Here is a 15,674-nt window from a genome sequence, read left to right on the forward strand (position 1 = left end):
CTCACACTATACACCTCTGTTGAGCAGGCTCATTCACCACCCTGGGGGTGAATGATCACTTAAAAATGGGTAACTTGTGGAATGTTTCAACTGTCTTTTGGGACTCTCTCCTGAGCTCCAGACTCATAAGCTTACCTCTTACAATTGAAGCAACTCAATATGACCAGAAAGGAACTCATCAATCTGTTCACCATCTTGTAAGTGTTCTATCTTTAGTGAATGGCATCAAACTCTACCCATCCATTTGTAAGTTCTCCTAAGGATTCAACCTCTCATTCATCTTATCATTTCCAGTCAACACCAAGTCTTCTTCATCTCATCCTATCCTTCATACTTTTCTCAGACTCTCTATTAGAGCCCTAACACTAACGAAGGCCTTCATCATCTCTTAGATTATTATAATATACAAATATATCACTTCAGTAACACTGAAATTTAACAGAACTAAATGCAAAGTGCTGAATTTGGTTTAAAAAAGAAAAAGATCCAGAGCTAATGAACTGCAAATTCAAATGAGTTAAGGTTGAATAGTAACTGCTCAGAAGTCTAATATAGATACAATCACATTTCAGATGTCTTCAGTTCACAAATAAAATAATGCAAATGCAAACTACATATATTTTTAAAGGTTTGGAATTACTTAAAAGATAATGAGATACTTAAAGAATCTCAAAGGAAGCAGGACCTTGCAAGGCTCTAGAAACAGAAGCCAGAAAGCCTTCAGGAATCTGGGCACACTCTCTTCATCTCTTCTCTTTCCTCTCTGTCCTTCTGTTTACTTCTGATCTCTCTGGGATGAGATTTCACTACTTCTTAGGGTACCATATGCTATAATATGGCTGAGGTACTGCTCCTGTATTTTTACAGTTCTCTGAATTCTAATCACATAAGGATACTAATTAGAATCAAATGTATTTAAAAATCCTGAAAAAGGGGGGAGCTGAAGAAACAGATCCACCTACATCAATTAAAGGGTCATTAGGAAACTATGTGGAATTTAAGAGACAAAACAAACAAAGAAAAAAAAGACTCAAATACACATAACTGGTGGTTGCCAGAGGGGAGGTGGGGGGATGAGTGAAATAGGTGAATAGGTGAAGGGGATTAAGGGTACACTTCTCATGATCAGCACTGAGTAAAGCATAGAATTGTTGAATCATTATATGTACACCTGAAACTATAACACTGTATGTTAATTACACTTGAATAAAAAAATAAATAAAACAAAACACTAAAAAAAAGGAAAAAGAAAAGAGGTTATACCAACAAGCATTCTGTGAGAATTTGGGAAGATCCCTTGAAAGAAGTAAAGAATTCCTAAGTTCCTTTAGATTTCCAAAGAGAAAGCACTCTTAAAAAAAAAAAAAAAAAAGGATTTACTTAAGAGAGAGAGACTGAGAGACCGAGTGGGAAGAGGGATGGAGGGAGAAGCAGGCAACTAGGGGCTGGGTCCCAGGACCCTGGGATCATGACCTGAGCGAAAGGCAGACACTTAACCCACTGAGCCAACCAGGCGCCCAAGAGAAACCCCTTTTAAGGCATGATATTCCTGGCGATGACCATGAGTTACTAATAAAAGGTACACATTGCTTAGTACATTCTATTTTCTGAATCAGATGTCTGAAATACTTAAGATTTCCTTAGAAATCTTTACTTTCCATTAAAATATGTTAAAGCAAGCACTGCAAGTTGAAATGCTTAAGCTTCAGTTATGAGAAAAGTTCATTTATCCATACCCCTAGTAGACTGAATGGGAGAGGTATTCTGTTTCTAATCATTGCTCAAAGAGGTTATACTTTTTAAAAAAATGTAACATTATTGTATTATGTTTGTTCTTTCCTCCTAATCTACCACTCCAATTTGTCCATCAGTTCCATCTTTTTTTATTTACTGGAGTTTATGTGTACTTAATTTATTTATAAATCTATATCAAATGTTAACTCCTTAAGATAAAAGCAATATTGTTGAATTCCAAACAGCAAACCAATGCTAATGAGCCCTAATATCAAAGCCCGCTATCTCTCCTTTAGAAAATCATTGCTATTTAGCAATCGTAAAGTTTTAAGAAAAAAAGAATTCCAAATTTAATTAAATCTGTGGGGAGAAAAGTCCTGTCTACTGCTGTGCAAAAACTAACCAGTCACTAGTAAATAAAGAGATTGACAATATTAGGGTAATACCCTGGGTTTTTTTTTTTTTTAAAGACTTTATATTGGTTTTATTTTAAAGCAATGAAATTTATTTGCTATTTCAATAGGTTGTTCAGACCTGAAACATAGTTCGGCTCCTAAACACATTCATTTATGTATTAGTGACCACAGTAGCAGCTGCCAACGCTTACTGCTTGCTCGGTAACTGCTGAGCAACGTACTAATTACACCATTCACACACCTCTCTTCTCAGCAATCCTATGTAGGCGCTGGTATAGCCCCATTTTACAGATGAGGCAATGAGGTTTAGATTACTCAAGTAACTTGCCTTAGTGCTGGCAAGTGAAGTCAGGTTTAGAAGGCAACTCCCTCTGTTCATGACAATATGCTGGGTCTGGCACAAATGAAAATGTGGGGGGTCCTTTTTCAAAAATGGAGAATTTTAGGAAGGCAGCAGGAGAGCATTAAAGTGTGGAGCTTTTTTTTTTTTTTTTTTTTTTTTAAGTGTTATCCCTTCTAAGTCCACCCATGGAGTCAGCCCTGCCTCTGCTCCAACAAATCACAAAATATATGAAATTCTATTTTTTTCATCTATCCAAATTATATTCTTCAATTATATATATATTCTTCAAAGATTATATTAAATCTTTGTAATGGCTAATTCACCAATTATAAATTAAGACTCAGATTTCAAATTACAGGCTGAGCCTAGATACGCTCAATAAATATTTGTTGAATAAATGAACTTACTTCTTGGCCTCTAACTAAACCCCTCTCTTCAATAACTCATGCTGAAAGTGCCTCTAGTTAAATGTGGGGTTGGGTTAAGAAAAAATAAATGATTCAGTAAGAATCGATCCACACCACTGGTGGAAACACTTCATGTTCATTTGTGCTGGCTTAGGAATTTTTATGACTGTAAGAAACCATTTTTACAATCTAATTATCACTTCTATCTAGTTGACATTTAAATGCTGGGGCTCTAAAACAAAGCTTCAAGAATATACTCTTCACTCCCCCCACTCCCCCTTCTAATATTTCACAACCCTCATACCACCCCTAAGTTCTTAACTTTCTCTAATAAATAGTTTACCAGCAGAAAAAATAAGTCCTTTCTCCTCAATCCCTGCCCAGGTGAAGAACAACATAATCAATATTTAAATTATACCTTTCAAAAGACATTAAAGGGTTAGGCTTGCAAGCTACACAAGAACAGTTTTGGAAAAAAAAAGAAAAAGCAAAAGAAAAAGAAAAAGAAAAGAAAGGTGCTGGCTTTTTCTTTTCTTTTTTCTTTTTTTTAAGATTTTATTTTTTTGACAGAGAGACAGCAAGAGAGGGAACACAAGAAAGGGGAGTGGGAGAGGGAGAAGCCGGCTTCCTGCTGAGCAGCCAGCAGATGCAGGGCTTGATCCCAGGACCCTGGGATCATGACCTGAGCCAAAGGCAAACGCTTCATGAATGAGCCACCCAGGCGCCCCAGCCCACACCTTTCTAACCCTAGGAGATCGTGGGAAGGAAAAAAATAAAAATAAAAACCAACATAAGATATGCAGTTGGCTCTGCAGTGGGAAGCACTGAGGATAGCTTATCATCCTCCTGAAAGAGGCCATGGAAGGACGTCACCTTCCTGACCCCCCTTTGCTGAGGAAGGCAGCAACCACATTAAGGTGGTGCAGGCCTGTCAGGAAAAGGATAAGCCTCAGAGCTAGCATCCTTCCCAGGTGAAGTGGCTGTACTCAGAACCAGTGGGTTTACCACTGACCCCTCCTGGTGAGTGAGAGACCATGGAAACTCCCAGGCCAAGGGCCAAATAGAGGGTAAAAGACAGGGCTAGAGGTCTACATTATTAGCCTCTGAGAAGAGTCTAGGAACACTGGTCAGGACAAATGTACAGGACAGAAGAGTGTGCATCAACCAGGTGAATCAGGGACAGGAACCTAGAGGAGACAAACTCCAGCTAGTGTACACATATACACAGGACCAGCATGAGAGGGAACTCTACACCCCTCCTCTGACCCCACATTTCATAAGGTACAACCTTCCCAAAACACTCACCCCTCAACACCTGGATGTCATCACAGAGAGAGAAGTAGGTTGAGACAGAGATAGTTTGAGGAGCACATTTTTTATCTAAATCAGCGGCTGAGGTTTACCTAAAAGGACTGTTTAAATGTTCAAATTGCACAAATTTAAATTATCTTGGTGTGATGGTCAATTTCATATGCCAACCTGACTAGGGTGTGGTTCCCAGTTATTCAATTAAACACTAACCTATGTGTCGCTGTGAAGGTATTTTGTGGACTTGACTAAACTCCATAATCAGTAGACTTTAAGTAAGAAGAATTATCCAAGGTATTCTGGGTGAGCTTTTCAGTTGATAGGTCTTAAAAGCAGAGCTAAGGAAAATTTTGCCTTTGGACAGCAGCTCCTGCTGAGAGTTCCATCCCACCCTTTTTGAAAGCCTGCCCTGTGGATTTGCCTTACTTACTGAGCCTGTCCCCACAATCGTGCAAGCCAACTACATGCCATAAGTCTTTTTAATATGTATCTCCTACTATTTCTTTTTCTCTGGCTGAACTCAGACTGACATAATCAGATATCCACAAAGAGAACCGAAATAATGATGAAATTTGTAAGATACATTTTTCTTCACATCCGGTTTGTAGTATGAATAATTTAGTATGTGTAAATAAGCCCAACATATCTTGAGGATTTCATGCATACTCCCTCTTTGCCTGAAAAGCTCTTATCCTATTTCCTTTCCTTCCAAGTCCCAATCTAAAGATCTACTTCCCCAGGAATGCTTTTTCATTGACCATCCACCAAATTCAGGTTCTGCTGTTAGGTATGTTCCTCACACCTGTTCTTCTCTTGTACCTCTTACTACAGTTGAAATGAATGTTTAAATATTCAACATTCATTTGTCTTCCCCTTTAGAGTTTAAGCTCTATGTAGACAGAGGCCAGGTCTGACTTGGTCACCAACATAGCCTCATTACCAAACATACTACCTAGGACATACAGTGGGTGCTCAAAAAATATTAATTGAATGAATGCATGGGCTTAAATGGATATAGAATTTTTAAAAACCACATATTCCAAATTTGAATACGATTTGAAAACATCTGCATTTGGCAGTTGACCCTTAACTATATCATCCACGGAGTCAGACTGTAAGATTTAGAGGTAAGAAATACAGGTATCATTAGCTTTGTCTGTGTAAGCAGCCCACTGAATATTACTGTTGGTCAGTTTGGGCTGTTATAACAAAATAAGACAGAGTGAGTAGTTTACCAACAGAAATTTACTTCTCACAGTTCTAGAGGCTGGAAGTCTGAGATCAATGTGCCAGCATGGTCAAGTGAGGACCTTCTTCTGGATTACAGACTTCTTGTATCCTCACATTGTGGAAGGGCAAAAGACTTTTTTAGGCCTTTTTCATAAGATTACAAATCCCATTCAAGAGAACTACCCCCTCATAACCGAATCACTTTCCAAAGTCCCCACCCCCAAGACCATAACCTTGGAGGTTAGATTTTAACATATGAATTTTGGGGGCATATATTCAGACCATAACAATCATGAACTCCTTTTTAGTTAAATATGACCCAAATCACATGAACTAAAGATGGCCCAAAGCCAATGCTGCAAGAAGAAGACCTCATAAATCTGTTTGCCCATTTTACATTTATGCAGAAACATAGATTTTATGGTTCTCTGAGACAGCTAAATGGCACAACATTTTATGACATTCTTAATAGTATTTTAAGATCCCTTTGGAAATAATGATTCATCTCCTGACTTAGGATATTAATTTGGATGTTAAATATTAGGTAATGAGAATATAGGGAGCTGTAAATATGTTTCATAAAAACCTATATTCACAATCTAAGGCTAACCAAATTCTTGTTCTTTTGGCACAGTAAGGTTGAAATGTGAACATCAAACACCACTTTAAAAAGCACAATTACATTGTGCATTGACCATAATATATTAGAAAGAAAAATAAATATAAAAAAGATCTTGCTTATAATTCTTCTACGTATTTCACAGTTTAAGAAATGAATCCTCCTTGCTGAAAATTCTTCCCATGAGAAAAGAATCTCCAACTACTTCTTCACTTATTTCTTTTATAAGGACCTTAATCTTAGGAGAAGCTGAAAACAAACACACCACACAAAAAATACAGCAATAAATATTCATTTTCAAATAAATTTCATGCCATTTGTGAATCAGATTTATTTGGAAGGGTGTTCAACAAATTATTGCATCTTTAATATTCTCTAAGATAAATACCTTCATTGGCTCAAGAACAATTTCATGCTTAAAAGCTGACATAGGAATTTGAAAATGTATGTTACATTTTGGGTATTAATAAAAAAGAAAATCTTCTTAATAGTTACCAGTGGTGTTTACTAATACTACTTCTCTCGATGAATCATAAAAATGGCTATTACAGCTATTAAGCTCTTTTGAATCATTCATACAGCACACCAATACAAGACTCTTGTAATGCAATCTGATTATAAAAGAGTAAAATTTAAATTCAATACATGTATGAACAGTGAAACCAAAACTCATCATCAATGGAGTTTTTTAATCACAAGGAAAGAAAAATCATTCAGCAAAAAAATAAGAAAAAATGACATTCCCATAAATTAATATCTGATTTAATAATTAAGTATGAAAGATGTTTTTAAAAATAGATTTATAGGGTCACCTGGGTGGTTCAGTCAGTTAAGAGTCTGCCTTTGGTTAAGGTCATGATCCCAGGGTCCTGGGATCAAGCCCCACATAAGGCTCCTTGCTCAGTGGGGAGTCTGCTTCTTCCTCTCCCTCTGAGCCTCCCTCTGCTTATTCTCTCTCTCTCTCTTTCCCTTTCTCTCTCAAATAAATAACTTTAAAAAATAGAATTTATATAGCAAAATATACTTATTACTAAATATAAGAAAACACTTTCAAGTACTATCTACTAATTTGTGCAAAGCTAAGAATAAATGTGCAAATACATGTCAATTTTTTTTTTTAAGTGGGAAAAAGAATAGGAAGAACAAAAAGGCATGCGTATTTTTGGAAGGTTTTTTTTTTTAATACCCTTCAAAATAGTCATAATATAGTCATAAAATTTTTAAATCCATTTTCACACTAACTGAAGCTACTAGCTCCCTTTCCACAAAATTCCTGGCATTCCCACTTCACATGATCCATGAGAATGGAGACCCAACAAACCCAGCTTGCACTATGAAAATTAAACCTGAGGTTTTTATTTCCAAGCAAGTCAGTACTCAATCCTCACAAACCCCATTTTAGTTATATAATTTGTGCTTAATAAATTCTTCATTTATAAGATACCCTTATTTTAAGGTGACCATTACACGTTTTGGCTTCTTTAAGAAATTAAATAGGAAACACCCAGAAAACAAATCTAATTCCAAAAGAAACGCACTGCTACCTACCATGACAGATAATACAAAGAACAGAAGAATAATGAATCAAATCAACCTTACAATAATTTCTTTCAAACAAATTCTATCCCCTTATCTGATATGAATATCAAAGCAGAATTCTAAATCAAATAAAAATACTTAATCCAGATAGAATAAACTTCAAGGAAGTATAATAGCTATCTTTAAATAAGAAGATTTAATTCATAATTCAATACTTTAGCAGAATATTTAGACTTAGTACAAGCCAATTGTTCTACAATGTTTGAATTCATTCTCAGAATACATTAACTTGAAACTATCATTTTCTTGTGCAGTATTTTTTTCCCTAATAGACAATATTCATGACATTTGGCCTCTTTCACACACAACAGATTAAACCACTGTGCCCTTCATTTAATATAAGTGATCTGACTTTGCAGTCTAGGCATTATAAATTCATTCACTCACTGTGCAATTATTCATTCCCTGCCTACTATGTATAAAGCATTTGGTTTAACAGAAGAGTTATTGAAATCACAAATCAAGGACCAGTGTTCTGCCAGTAATTTGAAAAGAAATTGTTAATGTGTGGTTTGAAAGACACAGTAAAGAATTCTCTAACTAAATAAACTAAGCACGCAGTTAGTTGACTGGAACCCCTTGGGGCTAGGTGTGTCTACGTGAATATATCCCAAAGAATTTTATGTGGAAATTTGTAAAAACAGAGATTAGAAACAAAAATTGGACATACAAGTTATGATTAATAAACAATCAATTATAATCCTAATTTCATAGGTTCCTGTTTTCTGATCTGTCAAGATAGTTAATCCTAAGCACTAGCTAAATACTTATTGAATAAATTAAAGTGAAATGTATAAAGATTGTGAGATGTCATGTGATGTGTATTTCTTTTCTAATTTGAGAAATTATCAAAGTAACATCTCTTGATAATTCTAGGTAAATCATTTTAGCTTGCAGTGGAATGTATACAATCCAAGGCTGAAAAGTCAGACAAACTGGCTGGGATCCCCCATCTGTCTTCTGAGTAACTAAGTACTGATTGAGTAATCCTGGAAAAGTTACTTCAACTCAGCCTCAGGTACCTGAACTGCAAAACAGGAATAATCATGTACACCTATTATAGACAGAATATGCCAAAAAAGTGCCAAGTATAAAAGACTAGCATGCAGTAGTTGTTTAATAATTAATACTTAATTTGACAACTTAATTTCAGAATATAAATGATTTTAAAGATATGTGAACTCTAAACAGTCTTCATTTTCCTAAGATACTGGAATATTTGACCAATAACAGACTTCTTCAGAACTTCCTGATAGAAAATTATTTGTGGATAAGGAAAATAAGATTCAGAAATAATTGCTCTTTTCTTCCAGAGTAATGCATATTTTTAAAATTTTAATCCTCACACAAAAAAACTATAATACGAAATGACACAGGTCCATAATGATTTTTTCCATCATACTAAAAATGTAAAACACAAAAGGCAGTAAGATTTCTGTGATACTGATTAAATACAAGAAATTGTGAATTACTGATAATTGTCTCTAACCTGCACAGAAGTATTAGGATTGGGTTCCTTAAAGTAGTAAGAATTCTACTGTAGAGTATATCCTTAGTTTGAGCTTTAGGGGATCCAGTGACCCAAAGGACCTAGATACAATTTTTCATTTGCATATGTTCCTACATGCTTTTTTGAGAGGAAAAGGTCCAGGGTTTTCACAGATGCTTTCATAGATTTTCAAAAGGTCACACAAACCAACCACAAAAGCTCAAGTATCCCCACTACCTAAGTGCGGACATAAATTACAACTCCTACATACTGTACAGCACAGTGTTGAAAACTGGATTTCAGGAATGGTCACTCAATATTTTTAGTGTACAAAGATAATGTGTTATCAGAAAAGAATCTACATAGATTAACAAGATTTTAGAGTGCTTTTTGGTTTTTGTTTTTTAACCTAAACAGATGTATATAAATAGAGAGACAGTTAAGATAGCAAATCTTAACTGATAAATAATTTTGAACAAAGATCTGTAGAGTACTACAGTAGTTCACTTTTGAAGTTCAACAAAATTAATGAATTAGCAATTATAATAGCACTGTGAGGACACTATCATCTGTGACTTTAGCAGAGTACTATTGAAATAATATATTCTCACTAGATCATATTTGTTATTATTAATGATACTGTCAAACTACCTATTTCTTTAATACAATTACAAGCGCACATTAAAAGTGTCAAAAAGAAGTACTTTAAAATGTCCTCAAGAATTGTGAAGAAACACTGAATATCAATCCACTGACTATTTAGCCAACTCTTCCAGGAAATAAAAGCAGTAATATGTCAAATAGAACTTCATTCTTCATTAAGTATCACAATTATTTGGTGCAGGACTGGAAAATTACATGTTAAGCATGTTGATTTTCATGGGTATTTAAAACAGTTTACAGTTCTTATATTGCTAAAATAATATGGATCAAAATCTCCATTAAATACTAAACATATTACTAGCTATTTCATGTATGTACTTATTATTGGCACATGCCAAAACCTGAATGATTTCAGAGCTTCTCAATTTGATTTTGTTTTCCATTACGTCTATTGTGATCAAACTATGTACCAAGCTAAAGGTTTACTACCAATAAATGGTTTACATGGCAGAAACCCTGAGAAATATTACATCAGGGCAATCAGATTTAATAATAATAGCTAAAATATAGTAATCGCTTATTATGTACAAGGCACTGTTATTAAAAGCAGTAGCTGTCTATCGCTCTATACATACACATACAAAGATACACAAGCACATGTATTTGTACATATGTATGTGTGTCTATGTAGATGTATGTATATCCCACACACATACATATACATAGGGCTAAAGTGATAAATACATATCCATCTTCGTACAACTCAAGGAGGTGGATACTACTGTTATCTCCATTTCACAGATTGGAAACATGGCATCAGATAGTGTAAATAAATTGCCTGTGATTACACGGCTAATAAGTGACTAAGCCAAAATGTGAACCCAGGTAATACTGTCCAAAGTCCAGGCTTTTACTGGTTGCTTACAGGTGTCTCTGGGAGTAATGGTAACAAATGTAAGGCAGGTGGTTAAGGAGGAATGGGTTGTTTGGGAAGTGGTGGTGACACTGAAGGGATACCTATTTGGTAAAAGCCCTTGAGTTAATGCTGATCATACTCTGGGTATATTAGAGCAGACATTTGAGTGAACACAGTTCCAGGTATAAACCCACACACTCAGGGGGTAAACTCACCCCTCACACTTGAAAGAGATGTTGCTTCACAGGTAGTTGAAAAAGTACTTACTTGTAGTTGAAAAAGTTAGCTTTGTATGTTTTGGTTTGTGTTTTTGTTTTGTTTTCATTTGGTTTTTTTTGTTTGTTTTGTTTTGCCCTTCATTTCTAATTGATGCAGTTTCAAAACTGACAAACTGAAAACTCCATAAACCCATCTTCAGCTTGAAAAATGAGGTACATTTTGACATCTCTCACACAGTAGTAAAATTATGATATATGTTTAGCATTATACCAGCTAAAACTGTGGGGGAAAACAGATGTTTGTGTTTTATTTAATTAAAAATCTTTTGCTCAAAAATTAAGAAACATCCTTTTAGTAAAATGTAAGATGTTTAAAATGACTCAGATTGTTAGTTAAAAAAAAAAAACCTAAGTGAATAAAAAAGATTTGTACTCAATGTATTCCTAAACAGTGTAATTTACAACATTTAAGTGAAAATTAAATAGATACATTGTTGCTATAAATTGCAAATTATGCAATAAACGTGATAAGGCATAAGCATTTTTCTTTCATGAAATCAAAGCCTGACACTAAGGAATTCATTCTTAATGCATTTAGTATTGATCACATACTCACTTAAAAATGCTTATCTTTTTGAGGAAAAAAAAAGTAAAAGGTGGATCTTATCACCAAAATGCTCTTGAATAAAATAAATCTATTTTATTGCCAACTTGGGTTTTTTTCCCTTTTTTTCTCACACTGTCTATACACCCTAGGAATAAAATCTAACACACAAGACATTTGCAATGCAATTGTAATGAAATGTAAATCTCATTTTTATAAAGTTAAAATACCTATTAAGTATAATTAGAAAAATCATAATGCTTCGGAGAAATATACGCAAAAATCCATCCTACCATTTAATAAGCATTCAATATATGCTGGGCATGGGGATCTGCTGCCAAGGAGCATATACAGACTATTTCTGGGATACATTCATAGCTTCTAAAAAGTTCCAAGGGTTTTACAAAAAATCTACTAGGACATTTTTTCTGTAATGTAACAATATCATAAGATACAGGATCAATATAAAAAAAGCAATTGTTTATAATATGAACAAAGAATCTTAAAATGTAGTTAGGAAAACAAATGACATGCAAAAACATTAAAATAATAAAGTATTTAGGAATAAATTTAACAGAAGTGACTATAAAAAGTATTCTGAAGGTATTTCTAATGCATGAAAATATCAAGAAATTTATTTTCAGTTAATTTAAATTTTATTATCAAATCTAATTAGAAAATAGAGACTTTCTATTCTCAAATCTAAAATTAAAGCGAGAGTAATTTTAATCCAGTTTTTAGTCAGCCTCTTTTCAAACACATGTCAGATCGTATCATTAAGATATTAAGTAGTCCATCATTTTCTTAGGATCCTATTCAATACTTAATCGTTCATTCATTCAGTCATAAATATCCAGTGAGTACTCTGTATCAGGCACTATACTAAGTACCAGTGATAGAAAGAGGAACAAGGACAGTGTCTGCCCTCAAGTAGCCCAAGAGTCCAAAAAGGAGGACTTGAAGAAGTCCACCTAAGTATTTTGCAAATTCTGCATATAAGAACATCAAGAGACACGGTAGGGTTAGTTTTAGGAATGCTGCTTTCTATAACCCTTCTTGAAAATTAAAAATTAAAGCTCTCAGCAGTCCTATAGTAAAGATACCTGTTTCACCTTTTATGTTTTGGAGTTTATTTGACTATGAATTTTTGCAGCCATTAATCCTAATAACATCCATTGAACACCCTTTGAAAAATACTAAAACTTTGTAATTCCTCGTATAAAATCTGTAACTCTTTTATAAAAGAAAAGCAGACGCATCTAACATTGCTTTCATTTCTCATACTCATGCTGATTACAGTATTTGTGGACTGACAAACACTGATTGCTTGATAATGGGTTCCATTATTTTGCCAGCTAGTATGGAAGTTTCATTGAACAGTCTATAATTTCACAAATCATTCTTTTATCAAAGATGGACATTAACATTTACCTTTTCCTAGCCCTTAGGTTTATTCCTTATCCTTTTCTAAAATCAAAGTTTACATTTTTGTCTCAAGTATTTGACTAAGTCTTTTAATACAAGACATCAAGCCTATAGATTTGGGTACATTTTGATGGGTATGAGTTTTTTACATTGTATTCCAGACCCACATATTTTTGGTGTTCTACTTTGGCTTTTGATTATTCCTGTTTTGTTCACATCTTTATTGCTTCTGAAAAGACACAAAGGGGGGGGTGAAGTGCAGAACCTTGGCATCTGTAGTTTAAAGACATTCATGCATTCAACACTTACTTATTGAGTGCCCTCATAAGTAGGTAATTGAATTTATCCTCACAGAGCCTATAGGTTTGCTTCCCTCACCTACAGACTCAATAATCCTGGGGGAAATATCAAAATTAATGTGCTAAATGCTTCTAGCTATAAAATAAAGATAATTTCAATAAGTACCTTATGAGGTTCTTGTAAGGACCCAGAATACAGTCTGGAACTTTCAAAACATACACAAATACTATTTGTTTTAGAAGCTTCCATCCTTCACTGTATGCTAGCTATATATTCTTTTTTGAACAGATGTCCTTTCTATTTAGATGGTTCTTTGTTAGTAGGGAAGAAAGGACCCTCATTACACTTTCCTGTTTTCCAAGATGCAATGAAGTGGGGTCAGAGCAAGAAGACTCCAGAATCGGGCAGAGTTCAGTTCAAAGCTCAGCTGCCACACTGACTTGCCCAGTGTACTGGATCACAACACTTAACCTCCCTTCACTGTATTTTCACCACCTCTAAAATGGAGATCATCTTAACTGGCCTCTAAGAAAGACTGCAAAGATTAAATCTAGTAACATATGCTATTCCAGAAAAATGCTACAATTTGAGACTGTAGAGAGTGAAAGAGTAGAATTCAAATTTTTCTTTAAAATGACAGCTGTTAGAAGAAATACTACAATAAAGAGAAGGTTGACCTTACAGGACTAGACTCTATGGAACTCTGAAGCAAAATGGCAAGGTGTTTAAGAGTGAATGCTCTGTAATGAGATGGTTTGAACATCAGTTCAGCCACTCCTTTTTGTGACTCTAGGTTATTTAAACCTCTCTGAACCATAATTTCTCTTCCATAAAATGGAGATACTAATGATATTGAGTGCTTACTATTTGTTAAAGACTGTTCTAAGTGCTTCTAGTTTCACTACTGTTAGCAATTTAAGAAATAAGCAGTAGTATTATCCCCATATTAAAGACAAAGACACTCCAGACAGCTTAATCGCAGAAAGCTACTGTTTTCGCCCTCCCCGGATCATTCTGCTTTCTTCTGGTCATCACACCCTCCCTACTGCTTTGAAAGCCACTCTTTCCATACTACTACCGACCCTTCCCTAGCCACCATTGGAGAACAGACCAAATACAATCCAACTAGATTCTCCTTGAAGTTATATTCCCAAGCACGGGACGTGAATTGCTGCTACACAAAGCCAAGGGCACCTCTGACCCTTTCTTTTTCAAAGCCTGGATCTTCAGCTATTCTTTTTACTAAATAAGCTACCAGACATTCTTACATAAATTCAATTTTTGTTTAAATGGCCACATTGCAGTCTCCTATATGTAGGTGAAGTAGCCTAAAAAATAAACACCAGCTCAGCTAATATTCCAATTCTAGCCCCTGGAGACATACAATGTGGAAAGAACACTAGCCATCTGATGTAGTCTTCATCTGTTCATAAACGCATATACACCACCTACGGATATGGGCAAAGGCCACCCTAACTATGGACCAGGTTTCAGAGGTTTTTCTTTGGGGAGTGTGTGTATGTATGTATTTAAAGGTATTTTAAAACCCTGTGGCTATATTATAATCTACAGCAGTAGGAATTATTAGCAGTAGGAATTATGAAAGAAAAGAAAAAGCATGGGAAAATATATTGGGAGTAACAAACTAATCACAAACAAAATGGAGGAAACACAAGACTGGATCAGTCGGTGTAAGCATGAAAGGATTAAGAGCTCACAGAGAAAAAGCAGTGGAAATTTTACTTCGATAATTTTTAACGTCAATATAAACGTGGTGGGGAATTCTCTTGGGGTTTAATGGCCAAAATTTTCTAAGAAATTGATAGTTATGCTTGTTAATAGGTAATGAATGCAAACAGCTGTGCTGAAAAGTAGAAAATCTTACGATTAATTTGAATCTAAGGGATTGTGTCATCTTAGGCATTCTTCCTTTAAAATGTATCAACAATGTACAATATATTTGTACTTTGGTGAGTATAAAATGTGGACTCACAGTTTTAATAACAATCTGAGTCATCTGGATGAATTTTGTCTAGATTTACAATGGCTATTAAAAATTTGTGAGAATATGGGGTTTTCCATCCCCAGTGTTCTCACTCGGTTGGGTCAGATCACTTGAAAACCAGTGGAAAGTTTGGAAGCAGTGCCTATCATTATTAGTATCTTTATTTTGATTCTTAATCCTTTCACGGACCTAATCTCTATGAACCTTACTACCTTATTATTAAACAATACCGGACGAGAAATTTAAGTCATTAACTTTAACCAATGTTTACCTACAACTGATAAGAGGCTCCAAGAACATCTTCAGGCTTACTACACCCATGAAGCTAAATATCCTTTTACAAAAGTGATTCGCAATGGATGTAATTTTTAAATTGAAGTAATAAGCCACACTAAACAACTCATGTCAAGGACATATAGAAATACTGTAATGGTCCATTATATGACAAAATGCTCCAC

General features: G+C 34.8%; 1 protein-coding gene across 1 annotated transcript in view; it reads right to left on the reverse strand.

The window, feature by feature from the left end:
- The window catches only part of NAV3 (neuron navigator 3), a 797,711-nt gene that overhangs the window by 489,085 nt on the left and 292,952 nt on the right, over nucleotides 1-15,674 (reverse strand). The gene's annotated exons all lie outside the window — the stretch shown is intronic.

This window comes from Ursus americanus, chromosome 17 (assembly GCF_024610735.1).
Source record: "Ursus americanus isolate L20-20 chromosome 17, mUrsAme1.1.p, whole genome shotgun sequence".
NCBI classification, from domain to species: Eukaryota; Metazoa; Chordata; class Mammalia; order Carnivora; family Ursidae; genus Ursus; species Ursus americanus.